General features: G+C 44.4%; 2 long non-coding RNA genes across 2 annotated transcripts; both read left to right on the top strand.

The window, feature by feature from the left end:
- The first annotated feature begins 244 nt into the window (after positions 1–244).
- LOC140216174 (uncharacterized) lies at positions 245–2627 on the top strand. The gene is made up of 3 exons (XR_011892865.1): positions 245–374; positions 847–905; positions 2615–2627. It is a non-coding gene; the product is annotated as an uncharacterized lncRNA (long non-coding RNA).
- Positions 2628–2635: 8 nt separating this feature from the next.
- Positions 2636–5367, top strand: LOC126540491 (uncharacterized). Its single transcript, XR_007601549.3, has 2 exons — positions 2636–2756; positions 5050–5367. It is a non-coding gene; the product is annotated as an uncharacterized lncRNA (long non-coding RNA).
- The last annotated feature ends 16481 nt before the right edge of the window (positions 5368–21848 follow it).

Genomic DNA, 21848 nt, shown 5'->3' with positions numbered 1-21848 from the left:
CAATTCTCGCAAATCGTTTGTCGTGCACTCCTTTAAAAAATGGTACGCAGTTGGTTCTTCAATAGCCATCATTTCATAAAGCAATTGTTCCCCCATGTCAAAGCAGTTGTATGCTGAAGAGGCGAACAAATTTGCTCAACGGCACCATGCCTATTAAAGTAGATAAACGCGTTATTTTGCAACTTGAAACAATAGCTCAGCGATAAGCACCCCGATTGTTGCCGCATGGTTAAGATATCTTTCACAGACTGGGAATCTGAAGTACATTCACGTGTATTATTATCAGCTGCTCTTCGTAAGCTCGAAGCCAGCTATAAAAGAATCACCAACCCAAAGGCTAGTACTTCTAATTGCTCATCCACTGATCTGTGCAGGTAAGACCCATAGTTAAAACCAACATTTAGCTTTAAGGTGATTTTGCGGAAGCCTCGTATCAGCTGCTTTGTAAGAAGTCACGCATATACCGTATAACCACAGCGAATTCTTAAAGTAATGCGGCTCCTCTCATTCTTGATCTTTTAGCTTAGCCAAGTACGTAATGTTTATAATGGAAATAAATTGTAGACATTGATGTTGATTTACGTTTATTTGTTTGCGGTTCTAATGCTCCTGGTAACAATTGTTGTTTTTAAATGAATAACTGAAACCTGGACAAACTGGTACCTTTTATTAGGTACAGTTTCATATGGTCATGTCGTCTGTTCCTTCTCTTCGTCTGTGTTTTTGATGCGCGACCCAGCGTATGAGTATTGTTATTATTAAAAAAAACATTTAAAAGCAATAAAACAGCAGCTTGCATTTCACTTTGCAAATTTTGATTTCCCCACTACCTTCATACTTTTCCAGATCTGACAACATGAAGCCAGCTCTGCTAATAGTTCTTCTGGCGCTCTCGACATCTGCCTGTAAGTGAAATATAATTGTATCCTTAAACGGAAATATAACGTTTTCTTTACTATATACTAGCAGATGAAATAAACAGAAGAACTATTGTAAACATTTGCTGTTAAATATCTGCAAGCGCATACCAGGTACCATACATGCCACATCGTCTTGATGAATGTGCCTGCAGACTCCTAAAGCTGTAACCAGATGTGTGGTTACGCTCAATTTGGCTCAGTATGCGTTCTTTCTAGTCAAAAAAATTCACGGCGACGTTGCATTTTCATCAGCAAACTTACGATGCAAGAGCATGCCTCGCGGAAGCTGTATCTACAGATTCCGTTATGAAATCCAGGAATCAGGGGAAACTGTTTACTATTTTGTGCTGCACAGTTCAGCTCTTGTAGGCTTCATTACTTACAGAAAAATGGCGGCATGCGGCCTTCCTGTGCAAAAGTCGCAATATGGATTGGTGGGAGAGGTTGATGGAGTCTAGTGTGGCAACTCATGCAGTGAACAGCGTAGCTGCCTCAACTGGAGCGTACTATTCCAACTGCTCCCCAGCAGAATCTTAACTATCAGTACTTCGCTTATAAGACTAGCATCCTTGATAAGTATACTAGCCGAAGATGTGATCGAGCTCCTTGCCATAGGCTATTGAAGTCGCTTGAGTTGGAGTAGCTTAGTGCTTAATGACCGCTGAAAGGTAGGACTTGTTGCAGTGGAGGCATCCTATCTGCGCTTCGTCTTGCAGCCTTGTTTATCTCTCTCCGCCGCGATAGCGATTGGTGAAATGCTCACACCACAATTGGGTCGCTTGTTCACACGTACGCACGTTCCCAACAGGCGCCCAGACAGAGCACATAATGACATGCCTTCGCAAGGCTGGGGCTCACTGCAGCGCATCATCATCATAGGGCTCTTACGCTTGATTATTTTTCGAATACGGTAGCACGAAATATACATATGTCATGCATACCATGAGGGAACTGAATTTATTTTGTTTCCTTGCACTGCCCAGTTAAGATATTGTGCACTACTAAGTGTTGGCAACTAAATCTGACACGCCCCACCTAACCAATTTTAATTCCCAATAAATATACAGATGCTTACAAGGAAGGGAATGGTTCTCAGAGACTGGCTCTAAATGCTCGCAGAGCTGATGATTGGAAGTGTCACATAGGGTCAGACGTAATGTCCATTCCCATATATTCCATGTAGCATGCCTGTCTGTCTTTGTATAAAGCTGTTTAAATCGCATCGCAGCATTTCACCGTTTTCTACTTTATGAAAGCTGCAGTCATGACTAAAGGTAGTGAAGGAACGATGTAACAGATCTATTTATTTGTCATTTTTCATTGCACAATTACGGAAATACGCACAATACTCACAAAAGTCAAATAAATTTACACAAAAAAGGGGAAATAGAGAACGTAACACTTCGTTAAGCTGTGCCACGAATACTGGGAATTTTTTGTATGCATTATTTTTAGAGCTCTTATTTTTCTATCGCGAATAAGGGGCGACAAGTGTGACGCTTGTACTGAAATACTCAGTCTTTGTATGCTTTCGTGGCAACCGCTCACAAAAAATAAGCTTGCTTTCGTTGTGAAGCAAGGCTATAAAGTAGCCTTCGCGCGCATAAGTCCTTGCTTCTGTAAATTTTTTTGCACAATGATTTACATAACATTTTTCTATATTTCGTTCTCTTCCTGCCACTTATGCCTTCCAGATGCAGCCACAATGTAAGTAAAGTTCACTTTCTGCTTCTTTCTTCTGTAGGTCAGCGAGCAGGAACGTAAGCTAATCGTATGCTCTCTCTTTCCATGTCAAAAGCCCCGCAGATGCGACCAAAAGCCTGGCTGCGCTGAAATGTAAGCAATTCAATAAATGGCGTTTTCCTACGTTTAAACGCCTATAACTACGCTGTTTTCTGCGCGCGTGAAACACTTATGCTAAATGGACTAAAAAAAAGGCGTTTTCAAAACTTGTCTGTTACCTTTCAGAAACTTTTATTTGTTGTTCATTTTTTGGATGCTACACACTCAGGACAACTCTAACGAAAAGATATCGGAAGCTTTAAAGGATCCAAACAAGCCCCCTTAGAAGTTTGCAATATAGAAAGAAGGTTGCAAATCGCCGTCTATAGGGAGCACTTTAGGTCGCGAGGATTTCGTAATAGCTCATTATTAGAGCAGACAGAACAAATTGAAATGTCATAACGATAAGCTGGAAGAAAGCGGGCCTCACTTCCAACAGAAACACTTCATTTCGTCACTTCCCGTAGCGTTTGTGAGCGAATTTTCCTGAGTGGTTCAGACTGCCAGAGGCGGAGGACGGAATCATGTATAGACCTCGATTTTCGCCTGCATTGTTTTATCCCTGTAACTTTTTTTTACATGTGGTGCACTTGCAGTAGCGTCTTAATACGTTCTTCATTAGATAAGGTACTGAAGTGACGTGACGTAGTCGGACATTGGAAGTACTGCATGTGACGTAGAGTTGTCAACGCGCATGATCACAATTCTGTGGCAGGAAGCAGGACTCCTACTGCAGAGGGAGAAAGCACGAGTTTGAGAAGGAAAGTTCGTACTGTGCTCTGGTTTGATAGTTTCTAGACGTGATTGTCGGCAAGAAAATTAATTTTGAAATTTTAACGCCCATAGGAGCGCACGCTTCTCCCTTGACAAACGTTTTCACAACGAAGGCTATAAAAATTCTGGCACGCGAATGCAAGCGGGAATTACGCCTGCAATAGGAAGACATGTAGTGGAAAAATGTCCCAGGCTTATGATAAGCTGGTTTGCAACGAAACATAGGCAGCGAGAGTTTGACAGTGATTGCCATTGTCGTGTAGTCAGTCGAAGCCTTCTTCAATTTTCCTTGCAACAAAAAGTCACCGAAAACACTTCATTTTGTCATCAATTATCGAATCTTTACCGTCAATATTGCAGTACACGTGGTAGCTCATTAGGCAGTCTATACACACCTGTAAGGTTGCTATGTTTTTTATGAGCGTAGTGCCCTAATCTGATTCTACTGCTCGAACATATTGAAAAGCCCTCTAATGGCTGAAAACTGCGCTGCGTAAAACAGTGGTCTTGCCTCTGCCTTAGCTGCCGATATGCGCCAATATGCGCTTCTTTTCATGTTTTCGGGCAGTGGTGGCCCCACCGATACGGCGTCACGCTGTCGACCTTGAGGCCGCATTCCGATAGGGCAGGAACTCACAAAAATGCTCGGGACCGATACTTTGGACGCACGTTAACGAAGACCCCGTGGTGGAAAACAATCCGAAGCCCTCAACAACGTCATGCTTCATAATCAGATCGTGGTTTTAATTGTCACGCAAAAGCATAGGATTCGTTAACATTTAATGATATTTATACTCACATTTAACGCTCGCGAGAACTGGAGGCCTTCTCAGTAGCTGCAGATTAGAACTAATACGCTAAAGGTGCGCTTGGCCACGGACACGATCTTTCAAATTATAACCAGCAGCTAGGGGAGCTGATGCATGTAGGATGTATGGGCTTGTTTTATGAAACGGGTTTCCTATACTCTAGCTCTAGAGCTAAGAACTCTAGAGCAAAGACGACCTCCTGAGGCTCATAATGATGTCTTTCCATAACGCTCGATCAAATATATATTTCAGAAACGACCAAGCTCTTGATTTCAGAAACTGCGGAAAATGAAACACAGGCCTCAGGCTGAAGAGTCATTGGGCATAAACAATCGCATAAGTGAGATCTCTAAAAACTGCCTGTGCCCCAAGTAGGTTCGCTTGGCACAAAGTCCATCCTTAACGCTTTAGCTTGATCACATTTATAGTTGCCTTATGTGTAATGTCTGTTTTCGATTTTGTTTTTTGAACTAGCCTTCTTATCAGATTCACATACAAGCCAAGAAGAAGCAGTTAAAAAAAATACATTTATTCCTTATGCCAAACAAGAAATATTTACAAATAGGCTTTTGGCTGTCGGTGTCGTTCACAATTCTGCGTGTTCTACAGATTGTCAGGCATGTGAGGCAGGAGAGAATTTTATTTTGGTGTATATGTTCTAATAGCCCAAAATTACGGCACTTATATCGCGTAAATATAACATTTCATCATAAAATGCAATACTTCTAGCGAAACGCTCATATTTTTCGTCTTGATTTCCGCAGCGCACAACCTTCCAGCACTCAAGAAAAGCTACGAAGTCATTGAGAAGCTCCTCCTGGGCAACCAATCCCCACTGACCACCGAGGAAGAGGAATCAGTCGTGGAATCGTTGAAGGCTCTCACAACTCTGGAGGCAAACCTTGATCCTGAAAGTGAAGAGTATTTCCTGGCGAACATCATTCAGAAACTTGTTGTCTGGGCAGTTCAACAAGGTGTGTCCAAGGCTGTCTCACATGGTATGGAGGCTATGATGCAGAAGGGATAAATGAGCTGTAATTCTATCGACCAGTGCGGCACAAATAAAATACGTGAACACAACGGTCACGGCTCCGCCTCCTGTGAAGTACGCGAAGTGTTCGAACAGCGGCGAACGTATAGGCTAGTATTAGATAATTTAAGAGTGACATTTTTAAAAAGCCCTTGCAAGCCGGTTTTCGCAAACACCGCTGTCACGACAATAGGTGTAACTATTTTGTCCTTCACCTCCAAATTGATGACTCTTTGCCTTCCGTAGCATAAGTTCCTCGAAGCAGGTCTCATTGTGTGTGTGAACTTTTTTGGCCCAGACATGTTTGCATCTGCGGCCTTCTTTGGATGAAGCCAAGTAATGTAGCGAAAGTCAGCCGGTTCTTTAGCCGGATGAGTTTTGATGTGTCAGTCTTAAGTCACTAGCTTGCAAACTGCAAGCTAGTGACCTTTTATTTTTAGTGATCATTTTATTTTTAACAACCTGGACTGTCACATTCTATGTTTCATGTTCATTACGCTGCTGTAGCTAGCCACCGTTTATCTTTCTTATCTGTTGCTATTTGTAAAGCGTTCCCATTTCGACTTTCTTGTTTTTTATATGACATATAAGATGAGAATGAGAGGGAAGGTACGACAAATGGCCCCTTTGTATTTGTTTTACAAACAAAATTTTCGCTAGAAGGATCAAATTAAGATGACTTTTCGTTGAATAACACTCCATCCGATCTGCAGCACCTGGGAAGTTCCAATGTACGTTAAGATCAACGCAAACGCAGTCAGGACTCTCGCACTTACATAAAGTTCAGAGACGTTCGCTCGTTCAAGCACCATGCAGTGATTCTAAAGCTTTCCAATATGTCGGGGGGCTTGAAGCGTCGTCGGTATTGTAGACGTGATGACGACGAGGCTTGCTTCGCGTGAGCTACGAAAGATGCTCGGTGTCCACCTGGACTGCTGCCATCAGAACAGTTCATCAGGCATTCTAATGCGTTGTAAATTTCAGGGTGACTTATTGACGTATTGACGTATTCATGGTGTCCTATGGGGATGCTTATGACAATGCCTTGTGACTATGCATGACTACTGAGATTTACGATTATGGCCATACAGGGTGAGTATTGAAAGAGTATTAAGAGTAATTAGGGTTAAATAAGGAATCATAACAATATTGAGGATGAAATTAGGTAAACGAAAGTAACTCCTTATGACAATTGAAGGCTAGGAAACCCTAGTTGAGAAGAATAATTTCGTGATCACTCCTAATGTCTTATATTTACCTGTGCGCGAATGATGATAAATTTAGAATAAATAATTTCGCTAATGAGACATAACACGGTAAAACTATTTACGGTAGTCAAGATTAGGTGCTAAATGTAATTAAGAATAATTGAGCCTAATGTTGAGCGGTGAACACAGATTGCATCAACCTAATCATGATTCGCTAAAGGACATAACATGACATATTTGTAATTCGGATTAATCACGAAAAAATGAATTAGGCCTAAATAAGACTGCTTAATACTAATGAAGGGTAAGGAAGCCTCATTGAGATGAATTACCATCAAGTTACTCAACGTAAATTACGAATATTTCTGGCTAAGTAATAATTGCGAATCTAATTACAGTTACATTGTCCTAAATAATTTAGCCTAGTCAAGATCAATTAAGGTGAAATTATTAACTCTAATGAGGATTATAACCACCACAAGTGATGAACTCTTGTATATACGCACCTTAAAACCACATTTTTTTTTCTCGCGACGTTTTTTCCTCTTTGTAGCTGGCGCGACAAAAATATAGACAAGGGCGAGCTCTCTCTTTCTTCCTTTCTCTCATATTCATACAATCATTTGATAGAAAGTTCGGAAACTTAAGTTCAGAAGTGAAAATTTAAATTCCTATCAATGTGGGAACATTATCTGTACTTGCACACTTTTGAGCGGAATCTTCATCCTTCTCTTTGAAGAGAGATAAATAAAGTATTTCGTCATCATCATCATCATCATACCATCGCCATGAAAGCAAGCCATCATTGCCATAAATCTCACCCGGTCCCACTTATTTGTGTGCACAACAGAATGCCCAAATAATTCGAAAACAATTTTCACCAAATTGCACACGGATTCAACTCTGCCTTCATAAACTTTCTGCTTAAAATCTACTCTCAGATTTAAGGGTTCGCTTTTGAAAGGAATTCGGCATATGTGGTGTTGTAAAGGGCTCCACAGGTATTACTTCGAATGCACTGAGAAGCTGCAAGCCGATTCCTGTGTTCGATTGTAACAATATTTAATTGCGAACCGCATTCTTTGAAAACCCCGTGAAGCTATAAGGCACCCTTTGTCTGTCCATCACCCTGCCGGAATGGGTCTGTAATCATTTTAATGCGAACTTGTGTCACTGAGGAGGTCATGGTTCAGTTAACTATCGGGCAGCTGTTTTGACAAAACACTGTTCGAAACCAACGACCGGACCAATTTGTATCAACGGGTATGGGCCACTGTTTAATAAATCTCTCAGACGCCTACTCGGGTCACTGGATATGCGACACTGTTGTGCCACTACGTTTGTTCCCGTCTTCCACCAACTCATCGACGCTAACCTGGGTTCACCAACTATATGCCACTGTGTATGCGTGGCTCTTGAGTACCCGACAGTGGAGGGAATCTCTGGTGCTGGACGCAATTAAACGAGCATTACATATATTCAAACAATCGTGTCAGTGCAAGCAGGCCCTTCGCGGTGGCGGCGCTAGATGGCACATCGTGTGCAGAGCAAAACGTGAGGCAGGAGCCCAGCACTATGCGCGCCATAAATGCCGTTTATCTGCGGTGGTAATGCAGAGAGTCGCTAGATGGCTTCAGTTCTATTCCTATTACGACCAGAGGACGAAGAAGACGTGTTCTGGATCAGCTGTTATTCCTGTTTCGCTGTGGTTTTTCAGTTACCTTGTTCGTACCGACGTACCCGTGGCGGGTATGGTATCGTAACCAATGGCGGACGTTCGCCCACTCTGCCACCAAGGTTGGAGGCTGGCCTCCAAGCTGCGAGTCGGTCTGCTGCACCCGACCACCTGAACGTGACTCTGCTAAGGTCATCGAGCTGCTTTGACATCGACGACATGTAATGTGACGGCTGGTATACCGAGGCCACAAATTGCCAGTTGAAGAGGAAACTTCGTAGGACTTCAAGCTTTAGTGAGCTGAACTGCAGTAGGCCTCCCTCAGAGCAAGCGTGCACAATCCCCTACATGCGCGTCGCTAATACGGACAATCTCAATTCCCTCATAGGCAAGCTCTCACTGCCTATCGCGAGAGGCTGGCTTCAGGCCAAATCAGAGAGGTCCGAATTTATCCCACAACAAACATACTTACTGTTGATGTGACTACACGAACCATTCTGGTCACCTTGAAAGGTTTATCTCAGCCTGGAAATATAGTTGTTCGCTCATTCATCGTAGAGGGAGTGAGCGCCAGAGCCGGTGCGATCTACGATGTGAACAGAGATATTGATAATGGTGATCTACCAACGCTAATCTCCTCAACTGTTTATATCACATACATACACCGTTCTGGACGGTGGAGGTGCATAAAGTTTTTTTTTAAGAGAGGCAGCCTACCAACAGACGTAAAAGTGGGTTAATGTGAAGCATCCTGTCCGTCCATATTTCCCTAGGCCATTACAGCGCCGCAAATACCAGAAAATCGGGCACGTAAGTTCTGTGTGCGTAAACAAGAATACATGCCCCCGCTGTGGTTGTGATCACGATGAGTTGAGGTCTGCTGGCTCTGACTTGAAGGGCCCTACCATCTTCTCGACAACAACTACGTCCCTTCCGAGCTTTGGCTATCATACAGACGCGCAGTGAGAAGGAAATCTTGGAAGATTTTTGCATGCCCCTCTCCGGACCTGACCTACAACAGTGGTACCTTCACTACTCAGGTGAGTTCCTCCAATAATGGACGAGCTTCTGCACCTCCCAATCAAGCTGTAAGAGATGCTCTAGTGCATCTGGGCCTGATGGCATTACCTATTCTACCTTGTGCCATCAAGGTCCTCGAGAGCTTCTGGCTATATACAATCTCTCTCGGTGTTCGGAAACTTTGCCTGCACACTGGAAGACAAGCAAGATTGTGGAATTATTGAAACCACGCAATGCACCCCATGCTATCCTTTCCTACAGACCTGTGGCGCTTGCCAGTTGCATAGGTAGAACCATGGAACGCATGGACGTGGCGCTCCTGGAGCGATTTTTGGAGAAGTGTAATATATATACACACGCGATGAGAGGTTTTCGAAAAGGTAGGTCTTTAATCGACAGCGTTATTCACCGAGTAACAAATGTTGTACATCAGAAACATCGCCGTTGATTGACGGCTGCTGTTTTTCTCAATATCAAGGGTGCTTTTGACAACGTTCTACATAATGCAACTTTAAATACACTTGAAGAATATGGCATCGGTGGCCGTATGCACCAATGGATCGCCGACTACCTTCAAGAGGGAACGATTATCATGACTGCTCTAAACGGTGAAACAAGGAACCATGCCGTGCATCGTGGGGTTCCTCAAGGATGGGTACTGAGTCCAACTTCATTTAATGCCGTTCTCGTTGAACTCGTCAAACAACTCGCAGGAACAGTCTCGGTCCCTGTGTGCGCAGATGACATCTGTATATGGACCGCGAGCTAAACGCGCTTGCAAGTGCAAACGAAGGTGCTACGTGCGCTGTCAATGACGTCCAGATACCTAAACAGCCGTGGACTGCAGCTCTCACCGACAAAAAGCGTAACCATATGATTTACACGTAGGTCAATGACCTGCTATCCCGTTATGATTGATGGGAAGGTTATACCTTCGGTAAACCAATACAAGTTTATCTGAATCATCATGGACCGTTACGTATCTTGGTCGAAGCACATCTCTGGATTAAGAAAAAATATGAACAGCTTTACTCAAATAATTCGACATATGTCTGGAAAATCGTGGGGGCCATCCAAATCAGCTCTTCCGTAGCTCTATCAGGCACATTTTGTTGGCTACCTCCACTACAGTGCGCCTGTACTTTCTCAGGTTAGTACAACTGCTGTACGCGCACTTGAAAGGGCCCAGGCTCGCGCACTGAGAATTCGCCTAGTACTACCACGATGTGCGTCTACTTGAAGCACTACTGTAGAGGCACGCGCGTGCCCAGCTCGAGTTTATTTGCAACATGAGCCATTGTGAGGGCATCCAAGGCTACTGACTAGACACAGGAATAATCCACTGATGAATGTCACAAGCATACCGCCTGTTGCCGCCTACTCAGAAGCCGTGCTGCCGCAGCAAGATTTATTGCCATCTGACTTCAAACCGCATGACATGCCAGAAGGCACACTTTGGGCGATGACAAAGCCAACGGTGAGACTTAATCCCCGGAATAACGAGGAAGTCGAAAATGCCACTTGCTGGGCTCAAGGATTTCGCGTTGTCCTACATTGCTTACTTGTATGGATATTCCGAACATGTTTTTGCAGATGTTTTTGTAGACGTTTTTCGCGGCGGCTTATATGGTACCTGGAACGGGGACCGCAAAACGGTTCAAGATAGATAGCACACAGACCATGGTCTATAACAGCTGAGTTGACCGGAGTTCAAGAAGCAATTCTCTGCATACTGCAACAAAGCCTCCAGAACCGGACATTATTCTGTGACTCAAAACCAGCTCTGCAAGTCATCCTAAATTATATGAACCACAGAATCGCATGTAGTCCTCCGGTTTATGATATGTATCCGCTCGCTGAGGCGTCTCAATCCGGGCATATACTTGTGCTGCAGTGGATTCCTAGCATTGTGGAACAGCTGGAATTGAACAGGTTGACGTAGACGCAAAAAACGGCGCACCACACGGAAACATTATAAAAATTCATTTTTCCACGTATGACACCATCGCGCTCCTCCATATCTTCATCAAAACTTCTATGGCGCGACAATGGGGCTACACCGAACATCAGCAAGAGCGGCTCCATAGACTTGACGCTGGTTTACGATTCCGGCTTCCGCTTCGGTTGGGGAGAGGCCAGGAAACAGTCATCCGTCGATTACGGTTGGGTGTGGCGTACACTCACCGATACCTTTAGCAGATTTGAGAAGCACGGGACCCTATCTGTAGCGTCTGTCACAATCCCGAGACAATAGCTCACATACTTTGGGTGTACTCTCAATGCGCAGCTGAAAGAAGAGCACTTGTCTATTGTTAACTGCTTGGATTCCCACCCCTTTTCGGAAGAAAAAAATTTGGGCACGTGGAGAGGAGTTGACTGTGCTCAACGTGCCATAAAGTCACTGTTGCACTTTCTACGTGAGACTGGTTTAGACGTTCGCCTCTAGAACCGGTGAGACGTGCAGACAGTGCGAAATGTGTTTGCACGATAAAGTTTTGTATGGACAAGATTACTCTAGCGTGTATTGCATCTACAGTGCGCGTGCGCATATTGGGCAACGTGTATATAGTAGCTCATTGCGCCATAACATAATCACGTGCCACCTACCCTTTCCTGTATTTCCCTATTCCTATTTCCCCATTGAGGTGTAGCAGCTTAGAGACACGCTCTCGAGGCCGACCTCTCCTCCTCCGTTCTTCAACAAACCTCTTTGATTCATTACGAGCCCTTAGTATGGGAGACTTTGTCTATGGTACTGTTCCGTGAACCTCTCTAATACTAATTTTGGTCATTGTGTACATGCCAGACGGTATGCTCTCCTCGTCAATTAACCTCTGTGATATTAACTTGGGCAATTAATAATGTCACACTGGGTGTATATGGCGCTATACAAAGATAAAAACCATGCATTAGATTTATCCAATGCTCGACAAAATCAAACCAGCGCCACGCGTTGACTTTATGTCGGCATCGCTAGATGGCGCAGCTTGTGCTGTAAGAAGCGCGAGAAAGGAGCGAGGATGCATACATGGTTCGGCATTTGCAACGCGATGTGTGGCGACATTCCTTCAATGCTAAGCGCATTAGTCTATATTCATCGTGAGATTGGTTCTGCCACGTGTTGTGTTATGCAGACCCCTAAATATAAAGGTAGCCGTTGTGCCTGAGCTGTACTGTACCTGTCACGCATGATACACAGTTAAAAGTTTCCGATGTATATCAGCTGCCAAGTTCGGTTTCTTAAGACATACAAATGGAGACGGCGCATGGATGCCAGGCGGTCTCCAGAGACGGCGGAGAACTTGCGGGTAAAATAACGGCGAAGCGAGGTGCACGCAGTGTCAACGCCACCCTCAGCCCCCTCGGTGGTGAGCAACGGTAGAGTTGTACCTACCGTTCCTAGAATATGCGTTGTGTGCAGGCATACCACCGTCACACTAGTGCCTCAGCTGACCTACTCAATGTGCAAACTAGTCCGGGCAGAACGCGCATTACACGTTAAGCGAACGTTGCATAAACATTCTTTGACAACTGCCTTACGCCGACGGTTTCGCGTCAGTTTATTCCAGTACACGATCAAGATGTGACGCTTGCTTTGACAACAGCGGCGCTCCTAATCACGCCGGCATTTTTAGACCCTCGGTTGCTATTAAGGCGCCATTATTTCTACCGAGCATTAGCTATCTTGCGCGCTATGTCAATAGCATACAGGTAGAACACCCTTACAGGAGTTCGAGCCCAAGGGTAAGCCTGGCTATGACCGTCCACGCTTCGCCCTAAGGCGATATCGCCAAATTTTTTGTTGCTGCCCTCTGATTGTATTCATTGTTCTTCGTCCCATTTTGTTAACTAATTTCTGTTTCATACGAGAAAAATCAGTGCGCCAATTGAAAGGAAAGGAGGCTCCTTAAACAATGTTGTAGAGCTCTGCATGGCCGCAGGCATAGCCTGCTACTCGACATGGGATTGATAAAAAATGAAACGGTATGCACCGTTCACAACACATACAACACTCAACGCATCACTACAGTGTCTTACTGAGACAATTATTTCTAAGGAAACTGAAAAGTGCTTGCGTACTTAACTTAAGGGCTAGGAACGCGCATTACAGGCAAGCTTTTATACAGAATGTGTCGGACGTCTGAGATTCGACGTTCAAGACTTCTCATATTCCATTGTAGTATGGCATGCTGCACGAGTTGGCACTAGCGTCATTATACGAGCTGAGGAGAAATAAAATGAAGGAGAGTTAAGGTGGCCTTCGTCATCAGTCAGGAGGAAGGTGGGAGGAAGGCCTCGATTGCTTTGACAATGGAAGTGAAGATGGAAAACACTTGTTCTGAATTTTGAGCGCTCGTTCTCCCATTCGATGTCTTCCAGGTTGAATGGTTTGAGGATGACTCTAATGACGTGCGTCAGTATCAGGGGCAGGTGTCACAGGCAGGGCCCGAGCCTATTCAAGGTGAAGAGGAGGCGAAAATTCCTCCACGTCATCTAGTCGGGGCGGCCTCGTCGTTGTCTTGGCTGTACCTTTCTTCGAGCGTTCCTCTGAAATGTTCGCGCCGTCTCCTCGGTGAAAACTCTGAACGGCTTTATCTATATTTTTTTCATGTTGCCTTTCCGGAGAAGTTGCTTTTGCATTGCTTCTGGCATGATCTCGCTGATCATGCAATGTGCATTTTACCGACTCATATACAATGTTATCTTTCTTTATATGATTGGATGTCTGCCTCTCTACAAAAGAGTGATCAACGCTGAAACGTCGATTCGTCTTTTCGGCACAATTGGGGCACTAATGAATCTTAATTTCTCATGATTATATAGCGAATCCCGAGGGCCAGCAGGCGTACAGTGGAGGTTCCCTGTGGTAGGCCGAGAGACCAATTGTACGACATGCCGATCGACGTATCTAGGGCCTTTAGTTCTGTTTTCGTGAAGTCCTGGTAAGGGAGGCTATATGTGAGACGACTTAGAATAAAAGCCTGAATGAGCCGCAATAAAAGCTGAACAGAAACAACTGCGTGCTTTTTGACATCTCTTCAGGTTCCTTTTGCGTGCATCCTTGTTGCGTAGCACAGCGTTGTAATCGATGTTGCTTGGTGTGTGTAGGCGCTCAAATAGTGCAACCGTAGCCACCGACTACGCGGGGTCTCCGGGGCCCGAGCGCCTGCGAAGTTATCAACGGGCGGGGAGGCAGCCCCTCTCCCCGGCGATACCGCAGCCTACGCCCCCCCCCCCCCCCCCCCCCCCTCAAATAAAGTCTTACTACCAGAGCACGTTTACCGACATCATTTGAGATTTCTTTCGAGTTGTTTCTACCTTTTCGCTTAGAATTTCATTGTGGCTAAAAGCTTACTGCATCGTTGTCGGTGCGGACGTGCACAGCTCTTAAATGATGCTTTTGCTCTATTTCGGCAAATTCTGACAATAAGAGGACAAGCGCTTTAGAAGCGCCAGCGGTGGCTACCTCATCCGTATTGTATAATTTAACATTTTTTTTTTCATGTCCACTGGGACCACCATGCACAAACACAATATATTCAAATATGTACACAGGACCGCTTTTTTATATTTTTCCAGAGAAGGAGGTAGCCAACTAACAATAATTTTTAATTATGAGAATACCCTATGACTAGAGAATTATTACGTTGCTGTATGTTCACCTAGCTTGAAATTGCTTTAAGGGCTGTTTTTAACATGAAAATAAAACTACCACTTTACAGACCACTTCGACAAAGTCATGTATTTAACGGCTATTGATGTAAACATGGGCACTCATATATATATATATATATATATATATATATATATATATATATATATATATATATATATATATATATATATATATATTCACTCAGCGACCGAAATGAGGCCACGTCGGATTCACTCGCCATCAGATTCAATAGTAGACATGGGCAGCAGCGCTTATACACGCACTCACGGTAAAAACAGAGAGTGAGAGTGAGAGAGGCTGCAGTTTCGCGGGAGAGGTGAAGTAACATTAGTGATAGCAAAGTTATGGCACGAACGAAAATTCTTACCGCATAAATCTGTGTAAGGGCCGCACCACCAAGTTGACAGCCCAATATTAAAAAAAGAAATATCCAACCGACGAGCAATTGCGTTCGGTGGGCTGATTCTGATCACGCTCAACAGCGACGTTTTTCACACTTTCACGCTTCGCTACTAGATGGGAAGAGGAGGTGATCGCGGTGGTTTATGGCGGATTTCATACAGTAGTTAGAAAAATAGGGTCAGATAGCCCGGTCCTATGTAAGGCTGGTCAAAATCACGACAAAATAGTGCGGCCCTTACATGAGTGTATACGTTGAATCGGTCATATTATTTGTAGCGAACATTCATTTGAATATAAAATACCAGCCATAGTGTAAAGCACGGACTATGTGAACCTGTAAGTATCTCACTGGATGACCACGAGCAGTCGCTATCAATACGCTGGAGTTATGAAAAACGCCGGCAGCTGGGCGAACAGTTAGTACAGCCGCGCGATTCACCGCGACTCCGTAAATTGGAGTCATCATGACCATCGTAGGGCTTTTGCTATATCCACAACAAGACGGTCTCTGTCATCGATATCTCCAATCAACACTCTCTCTTAGACTACGAAATCTGCAACACTAGGGGGGAGGGTAAGACAGCCCCGGAAGGAAGACAGCGTGCATGAAGTTGGCAGCCATCCCTGCCGCCCTATATCATTGCGCTCCCTAATGATTACCAATAATTAGGTACAGCCCGGGGGCCGCGTAAATGTGAACCACGCACAGACATCCGTAGCTACGGGAGGGATAGAGGAGAAGACGCGCGCTCTCTTTTCCAAGCGTGCGTTTGATCACGCGAACTCCAAGTAAGCCTAATATTGAGCACGTGCTATCTAAATGATAGCAAGCCGCTATCAATTTGGACTCACCGTTACGTGCTTTTTTCTCGCACCCACCACGTATGGGTCGCTCATTCATATCGCATTTGGACTTTATGCGGAACGTCAGGCGATGACGAGAAACAAAGCGAGGAACAGAAAACATGCGTCGAGCTCGCTTGTACCACGGTTGCGGACGCCGCAATCTGCACCGGGTACGAACGCGGCATGAGCACCAACCAAAGAGCCAACAGGGGGCACGTCGCTCATCCGTACTTCACGAGAACATGTGTGACCTTGATAAGGAAGCGTATTTGCCGCTGCATAAGCACCAGCGGAAATATAAAACTAAACGCGCGGAGACAGACCGCCCATGAAGGGACCAGCCATCTTGGATTGCAAGCTTCAACCTGGCGCAGATTACTTCCAAAAGAGTGCGCGTGATCCGCGTATGCAGAACTCTCAAGCCTCACGGATAGTCAAGCGCAGTCACTACAAATTAGGAGAAGACGGACGCTTAACTGTCTGATTCCGCGTAACTGTCCGAATCTGATTCCGCGCAGCTGATTGATTCGAAAAATTGCTCGCTCTCGGTCTAATGGAGGGGTACACCTTCGTGATTGTTGAGTGGCCCTAGGGCTTGATAAAAGAATGAAGTTGGGAGCTATCACAAGCCTCTGGCGCGTTCTGTACCAGTGCGCCGGATTTACGGGTTCTCCTTTTACTGGTATTTAGATAGGAGCACCCGAGCTAAAGCTTCCTCTTAACAGGAAGCTTTAGCTCGAGTGCTCCTATGTAAATACACGTAAAAGAAGAATTGCTTTTTCTCGGCAAACACTGCACCAAATCTGACGAGGTTTGTTGCATTTAAACAAAATACTTAAAACCTAGTGACTGTTGGTTTCGAATCTTTGAGTTAGGCCGTCAATGTTTTATTAAAAATCGGCAAAAATCGAAAATTTTCGAAGATCAAAACTATCATGTTTACCACATTAGACCTCAACAACCAAGCTATTAGATACAATTCTGTGAATTGCATCTAATTGTACACATAAACCGGACAGAACTGATATGTTACACTTGAATATTAAAAAATTTTGTTATATGGATATACAGCTTTTGCAGAACCCTTGTAACCAACATATGAAATTTAGGTAAGATGTAAAATGACACATCGAATTTGCGCGCTTTGAATAATCTAATGGATGCCGTTTACAGAACCGCGATATCTGTTTTTGATGCAGAGCTAAGAGTTCGTAAACTTCGTGCTTCTAATTTTTTCAGACGGTCGAATATTTGAAAACTTTTTTAACAACATTGAGGCCCTAAATCTAGATTCCGCTTCCAACAGTCACTAGAATTTGAATTTCTCTCTCAAATGCAACAAATTTCATTAAAATCAGTCCAGGAGTTATCTCAGAAAAACGTTTTTGTGTTTTACATGTATTTGAATAGGCCGTGTTGGAGAGTATCCTGAGCTAAAGCTTCCTCTTAATATGTATGAGACTATTTAACATGAAAGGCATGCGCTGACGGTGTTTCGCTTCATGACATTTGTTTGTGAGCTGTTATTCTCAAAATTCTGAGGAATAAGTGCCAATGTGTGAGCAACTTTATTGCCGTATAGAATGCTTCCTGGCATCAGTTAACGACCTTGATTTGAAGAGCTGGCCAGTTCCACTTGCGCGTAAATTTCGGAAGCTAATGTTGCTCTATGCAGTCAATTATATTGTCACCAATAGTGGCGTAACAACTCCCCGTAACAATATATACAAACAATGACTGAACATAAATTTCAAATAAGTGAATCAAATCGTTTTTGAATGGTATAAGCGTCCTTAACGAGTGGCGAGCCACATATCCGTGCAGGACATTTACTGACACCAAGGTCCAATGAAGTAAAAGTAGGGAATGCTTATGACAAAGCGGTTTTATTTAGGTATGCGTGCATCAATTGCAGCTTTTGCAAGAAATTTCTTTGGCAAGTGCTTCAAAGCGTGATTCGGTCGTTATCAACAATGTTTTCTAGCGCCTTCGGATAACTATGAGATACTACTCGTATGTTTAAATCAATAGAGTTTGGGGCAATATTGTGGGGATGTTTGGAGAAAGTTACCTTTGCTGCAATTATGTACATTGCAAATATTTACTTAAACTCAATTTTTCCTTACAATGAGGGGTTGTAGTGGGCGCTCGCGCTGTCTTCTACTAGCTGAATTCACCTTGTTTATAGCTCGTGGAAATCACGGGCAGCTGATGGGTGTGCGCAGGGAAAGCTCGCGGTATTCGGTTCAATTACAGCACGAAATATGGGATCAAACTTAGTGAAATTGCTTGAATAACATGGCTGATGTGAATATGTCAGGTAAAGTATGTGACTCAAGTTCCGCATTTGCTTAAGAGTTATTAAACAACTACTCAAAACCAATGTGTGCATGCAAAGTGACAAACAGACGAGCCACCTGAGGGCAACACTACAAAGCGTGTGGCTTCATTGCAGCCCAATAATATTTTGCAACTTCTCTGAAAACAGGGCTATGAGAGAACTGGCCTGTGAGGTGGTAAAGTCCCACTATTTCTGTATATTTGCGAGACATCATTTGTTCGTTGTTACTACGCACAGTTTTTGTCTATCGAACATCTACTTTGTGGCTCTTGAAGATAATCAAGAGGAGGAGGAGGAGGAATAAACTTTTTTTGTGCACAGCAGATTTGAGACCTAGGCCTCTCTACCTAAATGACGGCCTCGAGCCCTTGGGCCCTAGCAGCATCTTCGGCCTGCTGGATTGCGTCGAGTTGGCCTTCCGGTGCGCAGCTGAGCAACCCAGTCTCCCACTGCTGTCTGGTCTTATTTATTTTATTCTGTATGGGCGGACGAGCACAAGCCCAAACAATATGTTGTAGGTCCGCCTTTCTTGACAGAATCTACATCTATCCGTGTAAAGGTCCGGGTAGTAGCGGTGGTAGGCCACCGGGTTCGGATATGTATCTGTTTGTAAGAGGCGCCATGCCGTCGCTTGCCGTCAACTTAACCAGGAGTGTGCCGGGGGGAAATGGGCCCTTCACAATTTATAGTGTTTGGTGATCTCGTTATAGTGTTTGGTGATTTCTATCCGGTCATCCGGCGTCTCTCCGTTCCCAGTATTTGTTGCATGCCACCTGCTCGGCCTGTCAGTTCTCGAGCCAGGTTGTGCGCTATTTCTTTCCCGGGAAGGGAGGAGTGTGTGGGTGCCCATATAATGTGAATGTCGCGATCTTCACGAAAGTTGTTTAAAATTCTCAGTGCTTCCGGCGAGGTTCTTCCTTTTGCATAGTTCTTGACCGCTGCCTTGCAGTCGCTTACTACGATGTTAGCTTCCGTGGAGGCTATTGCCAGTGCTAAGGCAGCTTCCTCCGCCACCTCTGCCTTCCATGTTTTTACCGTCCCGCTAACTCTGCAGTCACCCTCTAGACTCGTAGCAACTATCGACCTACGCGGTCTATTCGCGTACTCCTCCGCGTCCACATAGACCGCGTCCCTGGCACTACGGAATCTTTTGTGGAGAGCTCTCGCTCTTGCGTTTCTTCGATATTGGTGAAACTCCGGGTGCATGTTTCTGGGGATTGGAGGTATTGATAGATGTTCCCTTATTTTCCTTGGGATGCTTCTCCGCACTCCCTGCTGTGCTTCGTAGGTTATTCCGATGTCATCTAAGATGTGTCTCCCCATCAAACTCTGTGTAAGCCTTTCATACTGTGCTACTCTCTGGGCCTCAATGAGTTCGTCTAATGTGTTGTGCACGCCGAGCGCCAAGAATTTCTCGTTTGACGTATTTGCCGGAAGTCCCAAGGCTTGCTTATACGCCCTTCTAATAATGCAGTCTATCTTGGCTCTCTCCGCAGCTTAGAGCTTGAGGTAAGGAACCGCATATACAATACGACTGATTACGAATGTTTCTATTAATCGGATGATATTGTGGTCTTTCATGCCATAGTGCCTGTTGGATATCCGCTTTATTAGTTTTTCCTAATGCTTTTTCGACCCCGGTATGTGGGTCTATAGAGCTGAAGTTCTGATTTTTGCGAGGAGCATCTCAGTCCCTTGCCTTTGATGTAGTCTTCCACCGTGTTTACTTCTGTTTGAAGTATCTCTTCCACATACCCATCGCTTCCACCCGCCACCCAAAGGGTGATGTCGTCCGCGTAGAGGCTGTGTCCGAGTCCTTCTGTCTTTTTGAGTCTCGCAGGCAGACCGATCATTGCCACGTTGAATAGAAAGGGAGATAGGACTGAACCCTGCGGGTTACCCCTATTACCTAGTTTGACCGCGGCCGATTTGGATTATCCAATTGAAATCTTTGCGGTACAAGCTGTCAAGAACTCTTTGATTTACGCGTATGTTTTACGTCCTACGTCCAGCTTTTGGAGATCTTGTAGTATGGCCTTGTGCGTGACGGTGTCAAAGGCCTTAGTTAAATCGAGACTTAGTATTGCCTTAGTGTCTAGACTTTGCTCACCCGCATCAATGATCTGATGTTTTAGTTTGAGCATAATATCCTGCGTCGATAACTTTGGTCGAAATCCAACCATGGTATGCGGGTAAAGTCCTCCGTCATCCATGTATCTCGTGAGACGTGTTAGAACAACATGTTCCATGAGTTTACCGACGCAGGATATCAGCAATATTGGCCTTAAGTTTGTCAGTTGTGCTTTCATTCCAGGCTTTGCTATAAAAATGATTTGGGCTGATTTCCATTGACTTGGAATGCTGCCTTGCTCCCAGCAGTTATTCATGTAGTCCGTGAGAGCTCGGATGGATACATCATCAAGGTGCCTGAGTGTTTTGTTGCTTATCCCATCAGGTCCTGGTGCAGATTTCGAGTTGAGCCTTGTAAGTTCATATCTGACTTCTGCCTCCGTAATAGGGGTATCAAGATCAGGATTCTGGTTACCTAGGTAATCCGGAAGTAGTTCTCTATCCGCATCTCCAACGTACATATTTTGGAGCTCTAGAAAGAGCTCTTCTTCTGTACCGTTGTAGCTGTGTATAACCTTCGGTAGATGGTGTCTTTGTATGGTTTTTCTACTTCCGAGGTCCAAGAGGCATCAGAGAATGTTCCAAGTCTTGGACATTCCTATCTGCCTTTCCATCAAGTCGCACGTGGCTTCCCACTTTTTTTTTGGTTAACCTATTTGCATATATCTCGATTTCCTTGTTTAATTCCACAATTCTCTTCCTTAATTTCCGATTATGTTCTTGCTTTTTCCAACTTTTCAGCATGCTATCTTTCGCTTCCCACATGTGCAATAATCTGCTATCCATCTTCTCTATACCTGCCTCCTCTGGAATAGTTTTGGTAGCTCGTTTAATGTTTTCTTGCAGTTTCTCCGCCCATTTCTCAATGTCTGTTAAAGTGCCTTCGGCATCATCTTGTCGGATTTTGCGGAAAGTGTCCCATTCTACTAACTTCAGTTCTCTATCCCTCTTTTTCCTTGGGCCTGCTTGTACCATTGTGACGACGATGTAGTGGTCTAGGTAGCTCTGGGATTTTACTATGGACATCTAAAGGCTCTTACATCAATATTGATAGCAAGATATGCTAGATTTATGAAAAGTTTCGCTGATAGACGCCTTCTCGTGTGCCTCTGACTATATTTAGCAAATTTACCGCGACTCTTGATTCAGGAAAAGAACATATTTGGAAATGCTGATGCTGCCCGTGCTGCGTGAGGCACGTGACAAGTTGAACTTCGTGTCAACGTGGCTAGGC

The sequence above is a fragment of the Dermacentor andersoni genome, chromosome 2 (genome assembly GCF_023375885.2).
Source record: "Dermacentor andersoni chromosome 2, qqDerAnde1_hic_scaffold, whole genome shotgun sequence".
Lineage (NCBI taxonomy): Eukaryota > Metazoa > Arthropoda > Arachnida > Ixodida > Ixodidae > Dermacentor > Dermacentor andersoni.
Note: the sequence above shows the minus strand (reverse complement) of the source record. Positions and strands in the feature narration are given on the sequence as shown.